This window comes from Gigantopelta aegis, chromosome 4 (assembly GCF_016097555.1).
Source record: "Gigantopelta aegis isolate Gae_Host chromosome 4, Gae_host_genome, whole genome shotgun sequence".
Lineage (NCBI taxonomy): Eukaryota > Metazoa > Mollusca > Gastropoda > Neomphalida > Peltospiridae > Gigantopelta > Gigantopelta aegis.
In genome coordinates, this window is record NC_054702.1 from 50333344 (window position 1) to 50358622 (window position 25279).

At 35.5% G+C, this 25279-nt stretch overlaps 1 protein-coding gene and 1 long non-coding RNA gene across 2 annotated transcripts in view; one reads left to right on the forward strand and one right to left on the reverse strand.

Moving 5' to 3' along the window:
- The first annotated feature begins 13144 nt into the window (after positions 1 to 13144).
- LOC121370670 (GDP-L-fucose synthase-like) overlaps positions 13145 to 25279 on the forward strand; it is a 45989-nt gene continuing 33854 nt past the window's right edge. The window contains exon 1 of the mRNA XM_041496060.1: positions 13145 to 13241. The gene's annotated coding sequence lies outside the window, so the exon portion shown is untranslated. The remainder of the gene's footprint in view (positions 13242 to 25279) is intronic.
- On the reverse strand, positions 18916 to 22623 carry LOC121370671. The gene is made up of 3 exons (XR_005957717.1): positions 22391 to 22623; positions 20394 to 20544; positions 18916 to 19929 (listed from the first exon to the last, which is right to left on the reverse strand). It is a non-coding gene; the product is annotated as an uncharacterized LOC121370671 (long non-coding RNA).

Here is a 25279-nt window from a genome sequence, read left to right on the forward strand (position 1 = left end):
TTATGTTTTTAGCTCAGCTCATTATCGAAGCTTTTCTAATACCAATTTATCTGGTATTCATCCTTGCATTCACTTTTTAAAATTTGAAAGTCTCTCTTCTTCTAAAGTTCTGATTAATAGTCCTGAAACTTGGTACTAGGATTCACTTACAGCAGTCTTCACAAACTAATAGAGAGATATTTTGGAAATTTTTAATTTGTGAATTGGTATTAAATTTTAACATTTTGAAAAGATATTTAACATTAATTCTTAAACTTGACACACAGGTATTCTAAGGTGGTCTTTACAAATGAATAAATTATTTACTACTGACAAAATTTAAAATTAAATAGTGGATGTTTATAGGCCACTTGTTTATAATCAAAACATTATAATAACTTTATTTCTTATTGCCTTAATAGAAAGAAAGAAAGAAATGTTTTATTTAACGACGCACTCAACACATTTTATTTACGGTTATATGGCGTCAGACATATGGTTAAGGACCACACAGATTTTGAGAGGAAACCCGCTGTCGCCATTACATGGGCTACTCTTCCGATTGGCAGCAAGGGATCTTTTATTTGCGCTTCCCACAGGCAGGATAGCACAAACCATGGCCTTTGTTGAACCAGTTATGGATCACTGGTCGGTGCAAGTGGTTTACACCTACCCAATGAGCCTTGCGGAGCACTCACTCAGGGTTTGGAGTCGGTATCTGGATTAAAAATCCCATGCCTCGACTGGGATCCGAACCCAGTACCTACCAGCCTGTAGACCGATGGCCTGCCACGACGCCACCGAGGCCGGTATATTGCCTTAATAGATATGTCCTTTATTTCTAAAACTTAAGAATAGTGTTTCTCTTTTAAAACATACATAAATAAAACAAAACAAAACTGTCTGTAAAATTATTGTGAAACATGTTTTTTATTATTTTATTTTGGTATTTCATATTTTTTATTTGAATACATGATTCTTGTAGAAAAGCCAAATGAAAACGGGTAAAATAACAGTAATCCAGGAATGGGCATTACAGTTTAGAAAGTGAATCATTACCGGGTGCTTATATGATTAGGTTTACTTAAATCATGACTTTAAAAACACTGATATTATGTGGAGGTTTTTAAAATTAAAATCTAGGTTACTACATAGCACAGATCAGTCTTGATTTTACATATATTCTAACATTTGGGGGCCTTAAATTGGCATTTGTAATTTATTGCATTCTAAAATTGCAAGATTGCATGAGTGTGTAGGATTCGTCAATTATTTATCAGGACCCAAATTATATAATAAATTCCATGTTGCTAGTCTTGCTTAATGCCGAGTATGTTGATGTTTATTAAATATACCATGGTAAAAAAAACTATTAATGGGTTTAGAACAGTTTCTAGAGAAAGCACCTATATAATATATCATGTAGCAAATTTACAGCACATTTAGAATACAATGTTTTTTTCCCGGATGTAATATTACATGTGTTAAACTTTGAATTCAATGATTTTTTTTTTTTTTAATGTGATTTTTTAATCCTGTATAATATAATGTATAAAAATATAATGTATATAGTGTTTGGATACTGTTCAATGATGTTTTTGATACCTGAATTAACTATTACATGCTTTAGATCAAACTTTGATATGACAGTTTTAATGGAAAAGAACTCCTTTGACAGTTTGGTTGGGTTTGTTTGTTTGTTTGTTTTTGTTGTTTTTGTTGTCATTTTTTCTTTGGCGAAATAAGATTGGTGGTTGTATTTATTATTAATTTTTATAGGTTATTTTTATTTTTATTTTTTTTTTTTTATTTTTTTTTTTTAAGCTCTTTGACTTTTTTTTTTTATATATCTTTGGATCAGTTATCACTAAGGCTGGGACATTTGTAGATTCTGAAAATGTACACATGGAAATCAGTAAATGAAAATAAATGTTTAAACAGTGTTTTGTAAATTACAAAACATGTTATGTCCAAAACTGAGGAAGATGAAACTTCTTGTTTTAACATAATCCCAGAGTAGATTAAATCCCATTATATGATTTATATAAATCGGTGGTGTACATGAAGTTATAAGTGTTTGAAATATATTTTGTCTCAAATTGACATCTCAGACTTAACAAGTTTTGTAAAAAAATACTGTACTGTTCAGTTGCCAGATCAGGTTTGACACATGTATTGTATTGTTGTAAACAATAAATACTTTTCACAGTATTTAATTTGAAAACAAGACATACAGTAACAAAGAACAATGAATTGATAAATGTTGACGTGAATGGAATGTTTTGAGTTTGTTTTTGTTTTTTTATTATTTAATTTAATTTATTGTTTTTGATCATGTGTAGTGCATGATTATAATAAATGTCTTGTATAGCCATGTTGTCTGAGATAATAATAATCATAACTAAAATACACAAATATATCTTGTGAAAGTGCAATCTTCTTTCCGGTGGTTAATATGCATGAACAAAAAAGAAATTGTTCATTAGTTAGGGTTTTTTTCCATTTAGACCATATCATTTTCATCACTGTTTTGTAGATTTTTGACAGTTTGAATTTGCATATTCGCAATCATGTGATAAAATTGTCGTTGTTTACAATATTCTCTTGCCATCTTCCATTATGTAAATAGCTACATTTTTCAATCAATGCCAATTTCATACATTAATTGTTTGGTTAGTGTATAAATATTTTATGTTGTAGATGAATATTGACATACTGCTGAAGAATTCTTGTAGTCATTTATGTGTTCTAACTGGAAATGTTTATCAAAATAATTTTAATTTTCAAAATTAACATCATTGTTACCAGAAAATGAATAAATTTGTACATTAATCATGAAAAACTAAAATTGTTTAACCTATGGGTGTATCATTTTCTGGGCCCAGTCTTTTAAAACTATTAGAATCTGGACGTAAATGTTTAACAATGTTGCATGTATTCAATTTGTATATTGTTGGCATGTTGACATTAAAGTTTTAAGCTGTAAAAGTTTTATGAGAACCAGGTCCCATCTGTTTATTTAATTTTTCTACCTCGTAACATTTATTAATTTTTTTAGCTTTTCTCTTAATCTTTTCATTTCTTATCCTATCCTATCGCTTTAAAAACATTACACACATAAAAAAACAATAAGTTAAAATAAATAATAATTAATTTTAAAAATGCCCGCACACATAAACACAATGTTTAGACACACACACACACACATATATAGATAGATACATACACCCACACACACACACACCTCCAGCATTTAAAAGAGGTCAATGTTTTTGTTGTGTTTTTCATCATCTTCATCATATGCCTGACAATCTCATCTCTCTTCGTCCCTTAGTTAGGTCAATGTCAGAGGCACTTGCATCCATGGATCATTAAAATATTTTCATTGTATTTAAACAAATTAATTTTTTTAAATGGTGGCATATGTACCAGTGAAGCTTTGATTTTTATATTGGCTGCATTGCAAACAGTGTGCAATTGTTTTAATAACTGCTATGCCTGAAGTGGCTGATAAAATATTTTACGTATGATTATTTAATAGTTATGTATTGATGTTTTGTATGCATTCATGACCAATAATTATTTTTGTTGGCTCACTTGTTCATATTTGCAATATTATGTGTTTGTTCCGGTTTTCATCTTTTGTTATATTCATTGTGTAAGAAAAATAAAACAATTGTGACAGTAACCATTCTTCTGTGTTAAATTCTAACCGTATAATAAGGAATGGTAAATTAGGCCTACATGGGCGGGTCCATTATGATGAATCAGAACCCCCTCCCAAGAATTTGTTGTTGTTTTTTCTCTCAGAACCAGTGCTATTACATTATGTATTATGTTGAACAAACTTGTCTGGTTTCCTATCCCTTAGTTACTATAGGAAATACTGTAAAAAAAAATTGTCTGACGGATTTTCCCGAAATTGTAATAAGACGAAGGCATATTGAAAGGGTCACAAAACTGGAAATCCCCACGATTCGAGTATTTAGAAATTGCATACAGAAATAGACATCCGAAGAAATATTTCATTTAAGAAAAGTATGGACAAAGTTATACAGGTGTATTTTTTTTTAAAGTCGGTCTTAACGTTTAAACAACATTTATGTTTCATAATTTATAAACATGGATTATTGTTTTGACGACAAGTCGCTGATTGGTCGATGACATGCATACTGGACATAGTGAAGTCTTTATACTATGAGACTGTGTAAACAATTTTAACTGCATATAGACTTATCGTAACTAAAACAATGTCTGTGGAAGGTGGTGTAGGCATACTAGTAGTGGTAGCCGGTTTTGTTTTATGCGTGGTACGTATAATGATTCGAGGTTGTAAGAAATAAAACGCTTGGAACTTTCAACGTTTGAAAACCAAGAGAGACAAACTTCGTGATGAACTGAAGCAAACTGAGGACCAGTTACTAGAACTTGCTCAAACAGTCCCACTGTATGGGAGAGACACCGGGCATTGGTAGCGAATCGATACACAATAATGTGGAAGGAGGTTATTTGATAGGTAAGATTTCTCAAAATTATTACATTTTATATAATTATACATGAACCAGAATTTACACATTCATTTATAACATTTTTCGCCATCAACTAAACCTAAAAGTATACTGATTCATTGGCAATTCTTTTTAATATCACTCTTTATAACATTCCATCTAGTAGCCTACCGGCAAAACATTGAATCGGTCAGCTGCATATCCAGTTAAACCAGTGTCTAACGAGTTAGGTTCATACCTGTTGCGTCATTTCTTTTCCATTATTTTCATCTATTAACGTATTTACATTAAACTTGGATTTATTTTCAATCAATGGGCGGGACGGAGCCCAGTGTTAAAGTGCTCGCCTGATGCGTGGTCGGTCTATGATCGATCCCCGTCGGTGGGCCTTTTGGGCTATTTCTCCTACTGGTATACCAAGGACCGTGGTATATGCTATATTGTCAGTGGGATAGTGCATATAAAAGGTTCCTTGCTACTAATGAAAACATGTAGCGGGTTTCCACTCTAAGACTATACGTCAGAATTGCTGTTAAACAAAACAAACTTTTTAATTTTATTTTCAATCAAAGTCAAAATCGCAAAGATATTAACGTTTTCGAAGGTGTACGGCGCCTTGAATGTAGATTGTACGACTGCTTGGTATTCCTCCGTATTGAAATTTTACGGCTTCTAGAAACGTATTGGCATTTCACTGAACTTCAGGACAATGAAAGAGCACATATGAAAGTTCCTACAAGAAATGTATTAAGTAATTCAGCCATGCCGATACGGTGATGTTGAAAAACAACAGATAAACCAATGAAATAGACATAAACTATGTTACATTATTTTATGAAAATTTTCTTCTATTTTCAGGATGGTATGGTACAGCTGCCAATATTGTCGAAGCAGATTTAATTATTACCACGTCCCGACGGTATATTTCATCTTAGTGATGGACATGAAGAGATCCACATAAATTGTTCACATCATCCAGATTGTACATCTTCACAATCGTGCAAGTTTAAAGTAATCCCAGAGTTGTGTAGATCGAGAACAAGAAAGAAAACTTACAATTAAAGCGATACTAACACTTCACTGATATTCTGAAATAAAAAATGCGTGAAAAAGATTTCATCACAATGCTTAATAACATTCCAATACGAGAGATTCTTCATAAATTCTTATTTCATATGAATAAATAACAAGAAAATATATATTTCAGTTCTTTTGATTGTACATCAAATACTGGTAATTCTGATATAATATAGTCTTGGAAGAAACTCACTACATTTTCCCATTAGCAACAAGGAATCTTTTATATGCACTTTCTCACGGACAACAGCACATACCACGGCTTTTGATATACTAGTCGTGGTGCTCTGGTATGGGGAGGGGAAAACTCATTTCAGAGAATGGTCCACTGGGGAGATTCGATCATGTGATCAAACAACCTTAGGTGAACGCTCTACCCACTGAACTAGATCCAGACGGCCGGTTTGTGGTAATGCGTATTCCATTTGCCTAGGTTGACCCCCAAGAGAGAGAGAGAGAGAGAGAGAGAGAGAGAGAGAGAGAGAGAGAGAGAGAGAGAGAGAGAGAGAGAGAGAGAGAGGGGGGGGGGGGGAGGAATGTGAGGGTGAGGGAGAGAGATGCAGGAGGGGGGCAGGAAATCCTCCTGGAGTGTCATTGCTGCTAAGCCACGAAACGGTAGGAGTAGCGTATGTGTGGGTAGAAGTTTTCTTTTCTTTTTATCTACATGTTTAGTAATAACCACGTTAGATTCAAATTTGCCATTGTTTTAAAATGTGCTGTGTCGTTAAACATTCGTTTTCTTTACCCAAGTGAATAAGCCTTTGTTTTTTCCTTCTTGGTTGATATACATGCTTATATAGATCTCTGTCAGTGGAAATGGCCATTTTGTTTCTTTTCTACATGTGTATGTTGTATATATCGAACGGGCATTCATGCCTTTTCTTTTCTTCAGGTACATCTAAGTGAATAAACCTTTTTTGTCAGTTCCATGCATACGTCAGTGCATAGAAACTGGGAATGCCCATTTTCCCTTTCTAGTAATGAATTTCAGGTTTTTCCAGATGTAAATAACCGTATTTGTTTTCTTAGTCCTGACATATATACATCTTACACGTCAATGGAAAAATAAACTTTCCCTATCTAGTGTTGTATATAGTTTTGTTTTGTTTCCAGATGACACATACATTCTATTCAGGCTTTAAAATCTTATTTCAAAAAATGTGTGCTACTCATTTAATAACTGCTATGCCTGAAGTGACGTGGCTGATAAAACATTTTACGTATAATTATTTAACAGTTTGTGTGCATTCATGACCAGTAAATATGTTTGTTGGTGGCTCCCTTGTTCCTATCGGGACGTAGTCCAGTGGTAAAGCGTTCGCTTGATGCGCGGTCGGTCTAGGATCGATCCTCGTCGGTGGACCCATTGGGCTATTTCTCGTTCCAGCCAGTGCTCCACAACTGGTGTAATAAAGGCCGTGGTATGTATTATCCTGTCTGTGGGATAGTGCATATAAAAGATCCCTTGCTGCTAATCGAAAAGAGTAGCCCATGAAGTGGCGACAGCGGGTTTTCTCTCTCAATATCTGTGTTGTCCTTAACCATATGTCTGACGCCATATAACCGTAAATTAAATATGTTGAGTGTGTCGTTAAATAAAATATTTCCTTCCTTCCTTCCCTTGTTCATATTTGCAATATTATGTGTTTGTTCTGGTTTTCATCTTTTGTTATAATCATTGTGTATTCTGAATAGGTCTCTGTTACCGTATATAGTAAAATAGTTTATGGCAAAACACAAAACAATGGATGTGTTTAAATATCATAACCCATAGGCTGAAATTTGACTGTGTCTGTAGTATTTTTAATTGGCCGTACTATTTTCACTGGGCATCAGTTAACACAATAGTAATAAATGGTATTGTGAAAATGTTTGATGCTAAATTAGTTGTGGTCAAGGTTACATGTGTGTATCATCTAGTCTCAGACTAGTTTCATCCAAACTTCCTTCCCAACTATTTGACTATTTCCTTTCATAAGCAGCAGAACAGAGAATATGGTGGGCACTTTGTGTGTAGGCCTATTAGTTATTTCTTATTTAAAGTTATCGTTTTTAATTAATTAATTTTTTTTCTTCTGCAATATACCTTTATAAAATGTGTATTCCCGGAAACACTGCCATACCTAGGAAAAAGGGCCGACACACATTTTGTTTTGCTGATTCATATCCACGTATTTTTAATTAATAAATTTTTAAATTATGTAGATCAATGGAGTACATGCATAAAGTTTTATTTGGATCCTAAGCGGTTAATGTAGACTCAAATGACCTATTGCGATCTGTTTTCATCTGTCGTCCGTCGTTCATAAACCTTTCATATTTTTTACTTCTTTTAAAACTACTTCAGCAATTCCAACCAAACCGAAACATTTCATGGGAAGCTTCATTAGCATACAAAAAAACAAATTTATGAATTTTGTAATTCTGATCCCACTCTCCCCCAACCCCTGCCGCCTCCACTTCAGGGACCAATTTTTTAAAATCTCTACTTCCAGAAATAGTCTTCATATAGGTCAATAATTTGTTAATGTCATTAATGTTAGGTCCTCCGTTTGTCCCTGAGAGGAGGTGCAGTTTGCTACAGTCACATAGAGAAATGCATTTAACGGTTATTTCTTCAACTTATTCTTTACAACTACTTTACCAATTCCAATAAACATTTGTAGAAGCGTCCTTGGCACATCGAGAATTTTTTTTTTTTTTAATTTGGTCATTCTGATCAGGAAAAATTAAGACAATTTTTAAAACTCTTCTCAGGGGACACTTATATGAATATCCTAACATTGAACCCTAAATATTGTTTAGTATCTGCCCCTGATACTGGTAAACTTTCTATAACATTAACATATATAAGTGTGTGTGTTGGACGGGGAGGGGGGGGGGGGGGGTATTTTGCGTTTTATTTCAACTTATTTTCGTGCTTATATCCAATTAAGGTTCAAACACGCTGTCCTGGGCACACACCTCAGCTATATAGGCTGTCTGTTCAGGACAGTGGATTAGTTGTTAGTGAGAGAGAAAAGGGAGTAGGCCCTAGTGGTCTTACACCTACCCACTGAATCGTTAAAACTCGCTCTGTGTGGGAGCCGGTACCGGGCTGCGAACCTTGTACCTACCACCCTTAATTCCAATGGATTAACAACGACACCACCGAGGCCGGTGCGTTTATTATAAGACAATGATATACCCTTTTATGAGGCCACGGCGACAATTAGAGGAAATACGGTATAAATGGCGGACGGATTTCCCCGAAATGAGAAACGCTTGTTGGTTTATTGAAACGGCTACATAATGACAGTAATGGAAATCCCCACGATTCGCTATATATATATATATATATATATATAGTACTGATCAATACACGAATCGTGGGATATATATATAATGAAACATATCATAAGTAAAACGTCATTTAAGAAACGTGTTGGTAAAGATATACATATTTATATATGTGTGTGTAGCCTAATATTTGTGAAAAGTCCGTCTTTATTTAGAAACAATATTTTTGTTTCACAATTTATAAAGTGAGGAATTATTGTTAAATATATGTTCGACAACAAGCCGCAGATCGGCTGATGTCATGTACTTTGGACTTCAATGAAGATCGTGTAAACAATTTAATTGCATGTATACATAGTCTTATTTAACACCATGGCTGATAAAGATGCAACAATAACAGCTGTATTAGCAACATTTCTAGTTATAGCAGTAATATTCGGTTTAATTATTTGGATGAAGAATGCTGTTCTTAAGAAGTGTAGGGATTGGAACTTTCAACATTTGAAAAGCAAGAGGGAGAAACTTCGTGAACAGTTAAAACAAACGGACGATGAGTTGCTAGAACTTGCTCAAACAGTCTAGCTTACCAGTAAGTACCATTACGCATAATCTGATCCATAGGTGAATGGGATGGGATGGGCCAAAATAAGAGATTTGTTATATGATTAGTCTGGTGTTACCATATTGTATCTAATAAGCCTCTAAATATTTTGTAGTACTATTTTGTGGTCTAGATCTCGCCAAAGAATAACAATCTCATCAATGTGGTCAATTTTTGTACTCGATATGAATAATATGTAAAAACTCACAAAACAATATCATTTATAAAACGAAATACAAATACAAATTACAATCTGACTTTTTTTTTAACTATCACTGTTAAATTTTAACCAACATACTGTGCATAGATTATTCAAAATAACTTATATCTACAGTAACAAAATCCTATATTTTAAAGTAAAACATGTTAAAACAACAGTTTTTAGTTATACATTATCAGAACTGTCAGTATCAGTATCATTAGTATCATCTTCAGTGTTTGAATCAACATCAGTACTGTTATCATCATCATCATCATCATCATCTCTATCTGCAACAGTTTCAGGTTTCATATCAAAAACATATATCTGGTTGTCAGTAAACCCTAGCGGTAGAAAAACTCTATTAGTCTCTTTCTAACCATGATATGTAATTTGAACGTCCTGAGTTAGACCACGTAGATGTGCACATAATTGCACTTGTTAAAATTTACACTAAGTTGCATGTCGGAAATTTGCCTGATTGGGTAAGTGGGTTTGTATTTCTGTAGGAAGATATTTTAACCTGGTCTCGTTCACAAAAGCAAGACGTGAACTCGTATCTTCTTTCTACAACAGTCTTAAGCTTGCCACCAACACAAATGGTGTTCTCTCCAAGACTGCCGAGTCATTCACCTTTTTCTTTTGAAGAATGAAGAAAGTGTCATGTAGGCACATTCTGTCATATCATTAAAATCTGGCATTGCATCGGAAACAATAGTTTTCTATTGTAATGATATCGCAAATATCCGAAGTCCATCCACATACTGGCAGGATTAACATAGAAGACGGACTATAATAATAAATTATTATGTCCTGGTGGTGGTTTTGAGATGATTACATCTGGTGAGCATCAGCCTCTGCGTGTGACACTATATACTCAGGTTCCCCATTGCGTTCTACATATCCCAATACAGCTGTTTTATAGAGAAGACATTGATCTTGAGGAAAAAAATAACTGTTTTTGTGCTACAATAGGTACCGAATTACAAGTATTAATAAATAATAATAAACAATCTGAATTGTTTTGGACATACTGCGTCAACCATTGTGAATGTAATATTTGGTTTTATGCCTTTAACCTATAATGACTGTTTTTGTTGTTGGTTTGTTTTTGTTGTTGGTTTGTTTGTTGTTGTTGTTGTTGTTTTTTTGTGTTTTTTGGGGGGGGTTGTTATTGTTTTGTTTCTTTGTCCAAATCCTAACTAACAGAAAATGTGTATTTAACTTTCCAGTTTACCGTGGTTTTGGCCACAGGAGTTGACCAATGCGAACATGGGTGACATTTAGATTAACATATCTCAGATAGTACAAGCTCACAGTCACAGTGTGTATATAACTGTAGTCGTTTGAAGTTAAGAAAATGTCATTAATTTCACCAAGTATAAAACTAAACAATTTCCACATATTTTGTTCCTACAGTCCTATTAATGAAAGGACGTAGATACTATTCATATCAAGTTAGTTCCTCCAAAGCTGTGTATTAATGACGTACTTGCCAGCACTGCTGTCATTACAGAAACTTCCATAGGTCATCATGGATGCTAAATATTCCAAATATTTCATCCACTCTGGTGACAATGATGTTTGGACAGAATTCAGGGGTTAAACCACATACATAGCTATCATTAATTTTGTGTCTTCCAGTAGCAAGAGCAATTCCATATTCTCGACACACACACAGGGCTTTAAACTGCACCAAAGCTGTGGCAATAAAGGATATGTCAAAAATAGGCAAGCCACAATTAAGTACAAACATGCCAACAACAAAACATTTTACCTCAAAATCAATGGAATGTTAAGCTGTAATTAGATTAAAATAACTTGAAATGCATTTCTGAATTTATACAACTCTTTACCAGCTATTATTAACAATACTGAACTAAAAAGATCTCAAACAAAAAGCTGTTGTGCACAAATTAGTGAGGTATAAAACCCTGCACATAGCAGCAGAAATGTGACTAACAGAAAGGCATTAAGGGCTGTTTCTGAACTGGCTAAGAGGTAGCCAACTGCTGACAGATGCTGGAATATAGAATGGAAATCCCCAAAGCAAAGACATTCTTATATGTATGTAGCCAATATATAAGTCGTCGTCATGCAATGTTCCTCACACGCTTAAGAAAAAATCATGTTTCCTTTCATTCATAGACCACTTTCAACACACAGACACAGATCATGGCTAGAGTTGGTTTTAGTTAATGCAGTTTTTCTACCACTGGTTTATCAGCAGTCAGATACCAAATGTGTTATCTCATACCACTGAACAGAACAGTGGCGGTAAGCATTTTGGCAGTGCATTGTGATGACGATGTAGTTCATATCTGGGGCTTTCTGTGTACTCTTTGCACATTATTTTGGTTAAAACTAAATTTTGAAAACCATAAAATGCCATTTCGTCTGTATTTGGCTTCATAAATTTGATTTATTCGAGACATGTTACTGCTTTTCATATTGAGTATAATTCCATTACTATTCCTATGGAAAATAACTGGTTTTGGCCAAATATTGGCTAAATGTGGCCAAAAGTTGGCCCTATTGATGAGATTGTTATTCTTTGGTTCGACATTGATTGATCACAAAATAGTAATGTAAATTTTTTGGAAGCTTATTAGGTACATTAGTAGACTCCGTATAATTAGCTAAAATTATTTGGAATCTTCACCACTTGGTTAATAAAGTAGACTTGTCAAACATTCCTTAACAAAAGTTCTGATTAAAGCCATCTGCCTCTTGGAGTATAGTACCTGTTGCTACATGTCATATAGTGACGTGACAGGATTAATTTACATCTAATTTGCAGAAAACAAATTCTGTAAAATATCACATACTTTTATTGCATTGGATACTCCAACTATTATATGATAAATAAATACATAAACAGGCACACACACACACACACAAACGCACGCACACATTTGTTATACTAAACAATTTAGAATGTGTATAATCAATACGGATCGTATTAAAATAGTTTTTAATAACATAGATAATTATGAGCTGCATCTTGTGAATTATCGGAGTAAGAAAAACCTAAATTTTCATTCAACTCCAACTGGAGATGAGGCATGAATTTCTTTTTTATTTACATAAGTGACTAAAACTTTTCTTTCTTTTTTTGTTAGTTCATTAGGTCTATATATTTAATGTTAGTGGAAACGGGAAATGCCAATTCTTCCTTTGAAGTAAAGTATGTCGGGGTTTTCCTGATGACGTTTTAATAATGAAAATGCCCACTTTCCTTTTCTAATTTTGCTGTATATAGGTTGTGATTTTTCCAAATGACACGTAATACTATTTGCACATTTTAAAATTGTTTGACTGGGGATGTACTAGTTATGAGATATAGTATAAACAATTTAATTGCATATAAACTTAACTTAAAAAATGTCAGATGAAGATGTTATAGTAGCATTTGTACTACTAGTAGTAATAATACTAATAATAGCCTGTGTTAAATGTATAAGGAATTCAGCTCAGAGGAAGTACAATACTTGGAACTTTCAACGTTTGATAAACAAGAGAGACAAACTTCGTAAAGAACTGAAGCAAGTCGAGGATCAGTTGCTGGAACTTGCTTTGAAAATGGCCTAGCTTATCAGTAAGTACCATTTTGCTTATGAATAAAGTTTGTTTTGTTTAACGACACCACTAGAGCACATTGATTTATTAATCATGGGCTACTAGATGTCAAACATTTAGTATTTTTAACATATAGTCTTAGAAAGAAAACCTGCTACATTTTTTTTCATCAGTAGCAAGGGATCTTTTATATGCACCATCCCCGACTATACAGGGATTGATCCCCGCTGGCTATTTCTCGCTCCAGCCAGTGCACTACGACTAGTACATCAAAGACTGATATGTATTATTCTGTCTGTGGGATGGTGCATATAAAAGATCCCTTGCTGTTAATCGAAAAGAGTAGCCCATGAAGTGGCGACAGGGGTTTCCTCTCTCAGTATCTGTTTGGTCTGACGCCATATAACCGTAAATAAAATGTGTTGAGTGCGTCGTTAAATAAAACATTTCCTTCCTTGCTACTAATAGGAAAATATACCGGGTTTCTTTTCTAAGACTACTAGTATATGTCAAATTGAATATTAGCTAATGACACCTTATCCCCCGCTTAAGCTGCTTCGTTTTCATATCCCAAAAGTGTGATACTATTCATTGTTAGCAGCGGAATATAGAGGAAGAAATATAGCGGGTATACTCTCGAAGACTGTCAGAATTACCCAATGTTTAATATCCAATAGCCGATGATTAATAAATCAATGTGTTCTAGTGGTGTCGTTAAACAAAACAAACTTACAATTATTTCAAAGAAAGAAAAGGAATGTATGTTTAACGACACGTCAGCCTGTTTAAAACTGTGGTTATTTGATGTCTAACGTGGTTATCTTCACATTTGGCGGAGAAAGGGAAGGAGAGATAGGCCTAAAGGGAGATAAGAGGGGAAGAGGCGGAAGAAGCCCTCTGTCGCCACATAAGTTACTTTTACCTACAACGCAACAAGAAATATGTTATATGCACATACCCATAGACAGGACTATATATTCAAGCCTGTAGGAATCGGGAGGGGGGGGGGGGGGGGGGGGGGACCATCTTGTGTTTCCCCCTCTTAAGATTGCCTCCCTTTACTAGAGATTCTACTATCACTTCAGTTATCGTTCCTAAAGGCCTGATATTTCACGACCACTGATGTAACAGTCGTAGTGGATGGAAAAACCTTGAACCACTGAATGAGATCGATCCTACGACCCACCACACCTCAGGCAATCAAGCTTCAAGGCCGATCAAAGAAGATGCCCATTGACAGAATCAACTGTACTATTTGACTCAATAAACATTAGGTGAAGCACTTTTTAATAGTACAGTTAAGTTGGCAATCAGTAATTTCTATCCTAACACCCCCTTGCCAAAACACATACTGAAAACATCCAGGGCTCGCGCTGTCGGTAACCAATTTAGCTAATCGGCTAATTAAAAATTATTTTTACAAAAAAATGGCTAATAAAATTTGCAAGTGGCTAAAAAATTTCCTGAGCCATTTTCTATCTTCTGATGTGAACAAACGGTTACATAATCTATTCGACACCTCAAACATAATAATACAAAATATTCAATTAGCATAATAGCGATCTCGCGACCGGTAACGAGAAACGTAGCCAGAGTACTCTGACTGTAAGAGAGCTAGACGGACATTTGGACATAAATACGCTCTCATTACAGTCAGAGACCAAGCTATGTACACATTCCCAGTCATGCAGCCCTTGGATACAGACGTGATTGACTGTGCTGTGCGATTACCCCCCCCCCCCCCCCCCCCCACCTGGGGGGACTTATCGCAACATACGGCGCTCTACTGGAGTATCGAATCTCGTACACCGGGTCACGGGCAACCGTGACCTTGGTGTACGGAGACAGAGTTCCGAAGAAAGGAAGGTGGAGGAAGAGGAGACGTGCGCCAGCGGCGGCGCAGGGGGAGCCAAAACCGGCGGCTAAACCGCCGGCAGTGACTCCGTCTGCTGGACCGCCCAACGCCGACCCCCCAAAGAAGAAGACGAAGAAGGAAGTGGCCCCGGCTCCATCCGACGCAGTCTCTTCGATGGAGAACGAGGATCTGAACGAGTTCGACACAGCGATCTGTGTCACTCCATACAACAGGCCCGATCCACCGGCCTTTACTTCTGGACCTCCGGATGTGTCGCCAATTAAACCGGCGACTCCCGTAGAGGTCCCGGCCCGGAAGACGGCAGTGGTGAAGAGGATGGCGACCACTCCCCCGAGTGCCACCCCAGACAGGCCATGTCGCCCTACTCAACCGCCGAAGCCAGAACAACAGCCAACTAGACAACGGACACTAAGGCCAGCAAGTTACATCCGCGATTCCATCAGCTCATCAAATCCAACCTGGAGGACGTTCGCCAGCTCATCAGCGAGCCCAAACACAAGGCGTACCACCCACTGCCAGCCAACCCCGATGAAGGGGACTTCGCCGTCTACCGCGTCCAAATTGATGTGGATATCAACGCAGTCTGCGTCACCATCCGCCGGAGGGGGAGATACAACCAAGCGCTACTACTCAAGGAGATGGACAACCCCACCCTACACCGCGTCCTCAAAACCATAGCGGGGGATGATTACCGCTTCATCACCAAGAGTTTAGCAGCCTCCCCCTACCGGCCTGATCTTCCACATCTGGACACCACCGACTTCATCGGATCGCCATAGACGCCAACCTTTGCTAGGACAGGTATCAACCTCCTTTTTTGGGCTAGTTAGACTTTAAACGTTTTCGAAGCAGTTCAAAATTCTTATGTTTATTTTTTTATAAGTAGTCTAACGCATTTTATTTCGGCGCCCGTTCAATTGCTCAAAATCACCTTAAAAACCTTTTGGCTGAGCAGTCTTAACTATTTTGGATCAAATGTTAGAGTCCAGACATGTTTTTGGATGCAGTTACTCTTTGTAGACTTAGGTAATTGTCAGGCTTCACCGAGGAATCGAAATTCAGCCAATCAGAGCACGGCTCCCACTCGGTGTTACTTCAAGTTTGCGAAGTGTCTGCTATTTGGTCCGCGCTCGCGTTGACTTTACTAAATGGCTTTTTTCCAAATTCCGCCCACCTCAAACTTACCCCCCCCCCCCCACCCCCCCCCCCCCCTGCTCCGGAGTTAGTCACTGGCGAAGTCAGAGGCTAAATCCGTAGTGGGCGTGCCTGAACCTTTGTGGATAGGGGCACGTAAATATAGTTGCCCATAGCCCATAGCTATGTACATTTTTGGCAATTCCCGACAACCAAAAAGTTGGCAAAAATTTCCGCTCTAATACCACAACAATCCTATGTTTGACGTCAAATGCCTTTACATCGATCATTTTCGAGTTAATTGATTAAAAGAAATTCAGATATTAATCACTAATACACATACTACAGAAAGAAACCTGACAGCACCCACATTCAGCTAAGCTTCGGCAAACTCCGGACAGCCAGGGCCCGGTTGTTCGAAGCCTGGGTTAACTTAATCACTGATTAACACTAACTGTGAGTTAAATTCCTTAACCCAGGGTTGGCTAATCACTGGTTAAAAAAACGTTGTTGAAACACACTTTTAACTCTGGGTTAGTAAACTCAGGATTAGTTTTCACTAACCCAGGGTTAGTCTTCAATAACTCAGGGTTAAGTGCAGTTAACCAATCAGTGTAAAGTAAATGTACTTCCTGTTGTCAACATTAAATATGCCTGTCCGTACTGCTAGTGCTTCAGTAATTTTCAAAAATGAACAGCAATAAACAGGAAAGGTGAGCAATACGATTTGCTGATAACGTTAGATAACTGTAGATTATGATGCGTAAAATATTGAGACAATTAGTGAAAACAATAAGACAAAACTAGCGGGAGAAGGCAGTTGCAAAAACATGCCACATTAGAGTTGATGACAGGACATTGCGGCATCATCGTTTTGGTTTCGCACACAATAAATCAATCACATATTACTGTAATATTTTATATGTCATGTTTACAGCTTGTATAGTTTTTAGCTTTCATCATTTAAGCTTTTCTATATATTATGAAAAAATATAAATATACTTAGTGTCCTTGTCTGATCCATGTGGAACAGACAATTGTTTTGACAGGGGTGAAGATTACCTAGAAAGCTATGTCCCATCGTTCACAAATGTTTTAATTTCAATGACGTCAGTATTTAAATGACATTACTTTACATGTTCCTGCAATAATAATAATAAACTAATCTAGATATTTCAATTTTTAAAAGGCTCAAAATCTTTCAGTGTAAAATTGCTTTTTGTATGTATGTTTAATAGTTATGAAAGAAAGAAATGTTTTATTTAACGACGCACTCAACACATTTTATTTACGTTTATATGGCGTCAGACATATGGTTAAGGACCACACAGATTTTGAGAGGAAACCTGCTGTCGCCACTACATGGGCTACTCTTCCGATTAGCAGCAAGGGATCTTTTATTTGCGCTTCCCACAGGCAGGATAACACAAACCATGGCCTTTGTTGAACCAGTTATGGATCACTGGTCGGTGCAAGTGGTTTACACCTACCCATTGAGCCTTGCGGAGCACTCACTCAGGGTTTGGAGTCGGTCTCTGGATTAAAAATCCCATGCCTCGTCTGGGATCCGAACCCAGTACCTACCAGCCTGTAGACCGATGGCCTGCCACGACGCTACCGAGGCCGGTTAATAGTTATGAAAACATATGGCTGTAATTAAAAAGCTGCAATAATTTAGGAAATTATACCGTTTGGTAAAAATCGACCTTAAGTGAAATGTTTGATATTGTGTGTAAAAAAGGCTGACCGTGAGCTAGGAATGTCTGATATTTCACCCCCAAGTTAGTTCGACCCATACACATTACCAGTTAGCCCAACAAAACAAAGTTCTGTTCGCCTCCACTTGGGGTTTGGTGTATCTGTTCTTGAACGACAATAAGAATAAACAAACATGAAACACACTACGTGTATTATACAGCTAGGTAAAATAAGTTTAATGTCACGTAGAAAAACAAATCAAATTATATTTTGGTCCTTACTTTAAATAAAATGTATAATATTCATATATTAGTACACGTATATATGTAATTCAGATTTTAATAAGCTGGAATGAGAGATTGCCCATTACGGCCGTGACACGACAGGTGTTACTAAGTCAAAAGCCCTTCGATATACACCGACGAAACTGCCGTGCTGGTAATTACTAGTTAACTGTAAATTAATCATTAGGCCTACGTGCATTTCCTGATGGCGTTTATCTTTTTGATACTTTATTTCTAATAACCGCAAATTACCCCATTCGTTAATCTCACCAGTAAGGAAAAGGCGTAGAAATACAAATAAATTTTGCACTGTTAATTCTAAAACTGTTACTTGATCACGATGAGTATCCTTTCGTGACCCATAGCTAAATGGCCGATTATAAGCTTTGATTTTTACGTCAGTCAAATAGTTACGCATTCGTGTAATTTTCTAGAAGCCCTGCGCCCTTTCTCATGATGAATAAATTCAACATATCAAAATGTCGAAATTATAAAATAATATTGAGTTACAGTTAAATATCGTTGGCTCGAACCCCGTCGGTGCTCGAGAAAGTGTTCGACCCATCGGGTAGTTCGACCGAACCATTCGGTCAACATCGGATATTTCCGTAACATAAGTTAGAAAGTTGAATTAGATAGGTGTCAGGACGTGTTCGTGTATACAGATATATGCTGTAATTGGTATAGTAACACCGGTAATAATATAAATAAAATACAAATTTTTCCACAATATCATTAAATCATGGCTTCAAGAAGAAGTAACATGAATAAGACATTTGTAATCATCCTCAACCCATATAAATTTGGCCGGCACTAATGCAACAAGTTAACAATACAAAATAGATTATTTCTAAACACTTAATAAGAACTGTCACTCTATTATTAGAAAAGCATTTTTACTTTAATATTATCCTGATAAACATGTTTTCCTATTCTAATTATGTAAAGTTGTATACGTTTCTTCTCTAGTGTACATGTATATCCTTCACATAAAAACAAAGTGAGAAAGCCATTCTCAAACAAATACAAACACATTACCAAAGGTTATTCAGCTTAAGTCAATTAATTTCAAGCTGAGACCAATGTTTATGTTGCAGCTGAGGATTTAATAGATATCGGTGTCAAACTGGTCGTCTGCTAAAGGAATGACCCCCGGTCATTCTGACTATTTCCCAAAATTCCAAGTGCTTTGGTCTCTTAGAGTTAGAGCTGTTGGTGCTAATTAGGACACACACCATAATCCCCTACTGAGAGAGAGAGGCTAAATACCAACTGTTCCCTTGCAGTAATCGTTTACATGTGTGATCATTTGGTGATAAAATATATTTTGCTCACTAACTCAGCTCTTTCCTTTCAATACTAACAATGTCTTTAATATATTTTATCCCAGCATAAACATTTACAATAATTAAACCATTAACCTCGTTAATATGTATGCAATATTCTAATATTAATTATTCAAATAAGTACAGAGATGAGACTTTTACTAAAAAGGTCACCTCTATTTAAAAGCATACTAAATATGTGTCCACTAAATACAGGTTTTGTACTGTCTACTTGGACATTCGTTTATAAAAATGACTGATCACATATGTACCATTTAAGTACAAATTATGAAAATTATAATATACATATCTGTAAAAGTATAATATGAATGAACAAACTAATATGTAATGATGCCAGTATCACTTACCCCACACGACCAGAGTCCAAACCTGAACAAAAACAAGCAATTATCAGTCGCGTTTTACAGATAAATAAATGAAAGCAATAAGGCATTAATTGGATCTTTTTAAGATTCCCTCTCACCAAGAGTTAATATAAATTGCTAAAGCAGCGGTTTATCTCTTTTGAGCTAACATATTTAATAAAACGGCGCCAACATATTTAATGTCAAATAAAAGCTTCCAAACTATACAGTGCAAGAAAATGTCGATAATTATGATACATCATGATATGGAACCTTATGACATCTTTGTTCTTTCTTTCTTAAGCATTATGGCAACAGTACTAACAGGTAATAAAATGATCACTTACTAATCGTTAATATACGTTCGGGAGAGAAACCAACTTTATAAAATACTATAACTATGCATTCAATCTTATAAAAATTATCAATAACTTGATTCCTAAAATAGCAAATATACTTCCTTGTAACTAAATGCAATACGATGCTTACCTTAAGATGGCTCGAGTAACTCGGTGTTGATTGCTCGGTGACCAGAGTAGAATGCCTTGTGTGAGATCCACACCAAGAACAAGGAACTTTGGCCCTTTTCCACATATGGTCATGTCACATGACCACGAAAGCTGTCCCCTCTGGCACCAACCTTCCAAACATAATAATGTAAGCACTTAGAGATTGGTTGGTTGTGTTCTTTTTATAGAAAGGGAGGAACTATACATGCAGTAAATGAAACAATGATAGTGCATTTCCACCACCATATGAAGCAGGCAAATCCCGACCTTCAAGATATAAGAAATAATACAGCATATATATTTCACTATCCTACATAACATTAATTTGTCGAATAACATTCATTGCGCGCGCACACACACACACATACGCGCGCGCGCATACATACAACAGGTCTACATGCATATTATACACCGTGACACGCACACACATACACACATAAACATGTACGTCAGCACGTTCATGTAGAATATCACTGATAAATGATATGGTGATAAAATAAGGAAGCGAAACTTACGCTTAACGATTCAAGCGGTAGAGAGTGATACAAGACAGAACTTACCTAACCCACGATGCCATCACAAACAACTCAGACTAGGTTCAGGAATTGTGCATCCATGTGTTTTTGCTGTTTCTTTTAAATGCTAGAACACTGAGATGTGTGTCCAGGATAGCTTGGTTGAACTTTAATGGGATATAAGCACGAAAATAAAGTTGAACTGAACTGAACTAGAACATGTCTTAATGATGCTACTTTCAATTTACCTACCGGCCTCAGTGGCGCAGTGGTTAAGCCATCGGTCTCCAGGCTGGTGGGTACTTGGTTCGGATCCCAATCGAGGAAAGGGATTTTTAATCCAGATACTGACTCCAGAGTGAGTGCTCCGCATGGAAAACATTCTTTGTGATCGTACTTAATTTCTGTACACATGTAACCCCTACTGACGTCAAACATCAGTGGTTCCAATTCTAGCCACATGTAAAGCGCCCCTATTATGGGAAGGGTCTACATAATATAATTAAGTAGAACAAACGCAAAATAATTTATTGCAATTTATTAAATTGTATTTACACAAACAAGAAAACCTGTTCATTTTCATTTTTGGATTATCAAAGCTAAATACAGTTTTGGTTGGTTGGCTCTTATTTATTCTTTAACACTCGGATATTATGTTCAATTAAAAATAATAATAATAATCACAAAAAGAGAGAAAGAAAGAAAAAAAGAAAGAGAACGAGAGAAAGAAATTACAATACTTACGATAAAATTTAATAACAAAACACAAGTGACTGAATAATTTGATTTATAAAACAACAATAACCGGGGCCGAAACGTCTGGGGTCGAATGTGTAGCGGGGCCGAAACGTCTCGAAAGCATTAGATACATACTAGTATTATTCGAATCCGGTCGTTTCGCCCTAAAACCATTTCGAACTCTGCGTTGTTTCGCCCTTAGTCCTATTCACCCAGAGTTGGTTCGCCCTAAATCTCATTCGTACCGAGTCGTTTAACCTCAGCTGTGTATGTAGTATATTTAATAAGAAACCACAGCACATATAGTAGTATGCAGTGTGACTGTTCATAAATTAATTATACATTGTCTGTATATTATCTAAGGCCTGTACGTATTTCATGTATATGGCTTGAGTAAATGATACTGGAAATAAACAAAATTATAATATTATATTTATCTGTAAATATAAACACGCAATGTGTGACATCTAAAAATCAATGGATATAGGACAAATCAATAAATAAATGTACTTTATTAACAAAATAAAAATTAGTGCGAATCGAAACATGGGGCGAAACGACTCGGTTAGAGGTACGAATCAACCCTATTCAAAACGACTCGGGTGAACTAGTAATAAGGGCGAAACGACATGTTACCATATTATTTTGGTAACTGCAAACGTAAACATTTCATCAATGTGTTATATAACGAAATATCAGAGTCAAAGGATTTATTAGAAATTACTCCGATTGTGTGATGCAGAAGCCCTTGCCGAAGTGATGATACCCGAGTACCTCGCCCCTGGTTTCATTGAAAACTGGTCTGGTAGACGTGTTCAGAGTAACGTTCCCGCCGAGGCCAATTCTCGGAACCGAACATACGGGTACTTCGACCCCTGGCCGCCATTGTTTATCACGTGACGCGGTGAAGCTTCTCCTTAGTTACGTATGGTTTGATAGTGAAATGAGGCAACTTTGGTCGATCATTTACAACAGTTAACGGTCACGATGCCCAACACATGTTGTGCAGTTGGCTGCATAAACCATAACATGATGTTAAAAAAAATATCGTTTTACAAATTTCGCCGCTTGTGGGTAGGGTCATTAAAACGACAAACCTGATGGAATTCCATGGCTTCCCTCACAGAATGCGACTACGTTGACTTTAATGTTGTTGCTTGTTGACACCAACAGAGATTAATTTAGCAAACAAAATGGTTAAAGCATGTGCAGTGATAAAAATCCCACATTATACTGTAAATAAAATACACAATTCCATCGTCTTCCATGAAAACCCCCCAACAAAACGATGCATCCAGTTCTTGAATAAAGAGTATATTCCTTTATCATTAAATTTGTGTGGTCTTTATTTTTCATTTAATCTTAGTTGCTTGGATATTATCTATACTTGTATTTATTTTGCTATACCACAGCTACTACATCTTATTTATTTTTTAATTTTAAAATAAAAGTTTATACTGCTAAATTACACACATATAATAATTATAATATAGGCCTAAATTCTTTTTTAAACTTTATTATTATTATTTTTTTTGCAAATGTGTCTGTAGCAGGCCTGCAGTAAGAAAATATAGGTCATCCCCACCCCTACACCCCTCTCCGTGCGTTTAGTATTTACTTTGGTGCAGAGGGTAAATAATGTATGTGCCTTTGTTTCAGTATATATATATATATGCCACATTTCTAGGGAAATCACTAAAATGTGTAAAGGCATGGTAGACCAAACACTTTTGGGGCATTTTCACCATTTTAGGGGCACTTTTTTTAAAATTAAAAATACACAAAAATTAATTGAAATAAACATTAATGTAATTTATGTGCTTGCTTTAATAAATGAATGGCAAAAGATGTAAAAGGCATATTTTATTAATTAATAATACCTTTTTGGGTGTTTCATAAAGGCAATTTTAGAATTAATTAGTGAAAAATTACTGATTAAGGCAAGATGGTGCTAGACTATTGAGGCATGGTGCTGCACCGTGCTAAAACAAGCTAGGGAAAACAATACACATACATATACATAAATCTAAAAATACATAAAAATCTATTCTATTGTGGATCAATGTAATTTGGTGGTTGTGGTACATTTGTAAATTTTACTTGTTCAAGTTCGAGGACTTACCTTTTTACATATATATGTAGTTTCATGGTATTCTCAGTTCAGTGTGTGTTTGTGTGTGTGTGTAATCTGCTTTAGAAATTACCTACAATAAAATGCATGGTCAACTGCCATATCTGATATTTGTTTTCCATTTTGAGAACACTGTTTGACATGGAGAATACAGCATTTAACTATCTCATTTATATATTTTCCTTGAATATGCTACATAAGTGCATTTACATGAGGTAATTTAACCCGGGTTAAAAGCAACTTGGGTTAAATATGTGTAGTCTAGTAGAAGGCATACCGATATAGATCAGTTTATTAACAACCATATTTGCTTCCTTTCTTCAGCTGTATACTATTAAAAATTAGTTTTGTAGATATTACTTAAATTGAACTGCAATAACAATTCCAATACAGCACAAGACTGAACAAGAAAATATCTGCAATATCCATTGTGACTAGATATAAAACAACACCAATATTATACATATATATATTAACCATTATTTACTCAGGTAAGTTTTTGTGTTTTATTACTAAATATACCAGGTTAAACCCTATTATTAAAACATTTCCATGTTTGGTCCACGAGGTAACACTTATGTTTTATTAGGTTGTAGACCTCGACATGAAAATAACTGAAGGAACTGATTATTTGCTCACTAATGTAGTTTATGGGGTGCAATTTAAAATATTACCATATTGATACTACATGCATATAAATTCACATGCCAAAGGAAACTATATATTATTCTCCTTGAAACTAATCTCAGGTGTGATGGGTAAGTAGAGAGAGATATTGCTCCCCCTAGATGTCAAGGTCTGAGGATGGCTACATTTTATTATTGCTATTTTTTGTTGCCTGCATTCAACCGGTAAGGAAGGGCAACATCATGTGGTAATTTTGCAATCTGTAAAAACAAAAGCATTTCATTATTTCAAGAAACTGTATTTTGTTTTAAGAATAAAAGAATGTATTCAGTGGAACATTATACTGTTGCCAATACATCTATATAATAAGATATGACAATAATACTATGGTAATTTTGAACTTGTAAAGTAACAATTTTGCCATTGTTTAATTATTACATATTATTTGGAAATAAAATAATTATTAAATCATAAAAATAATTAACTTAATCATGCATACAAATTTTATTATAAATACAAATTATATATATTGTAGCCCACATCATAATTATTATATTAATAATTATCTTATCATTTCAAAATTGTTAAAATTTATAATTAACATTACCTGAAAATTGCATCAACAAAAATTATATTCTGCCCAACCTGCCCTGTCCCCACGACATTCAAAGTACACGGAAACACATCGGTACTAAATATAGATTATACTAATTCAGATTCTCGTTGTTCGTTTCTCTTATATGGCAACCCAAGCTGTTATAATACACATAAGACGTATTGCAACTATGTGTTAGCTACAGAAAATAAATGACAATATGTAAGGCATGTAAAAACTTAATACGATAACTTTATTCT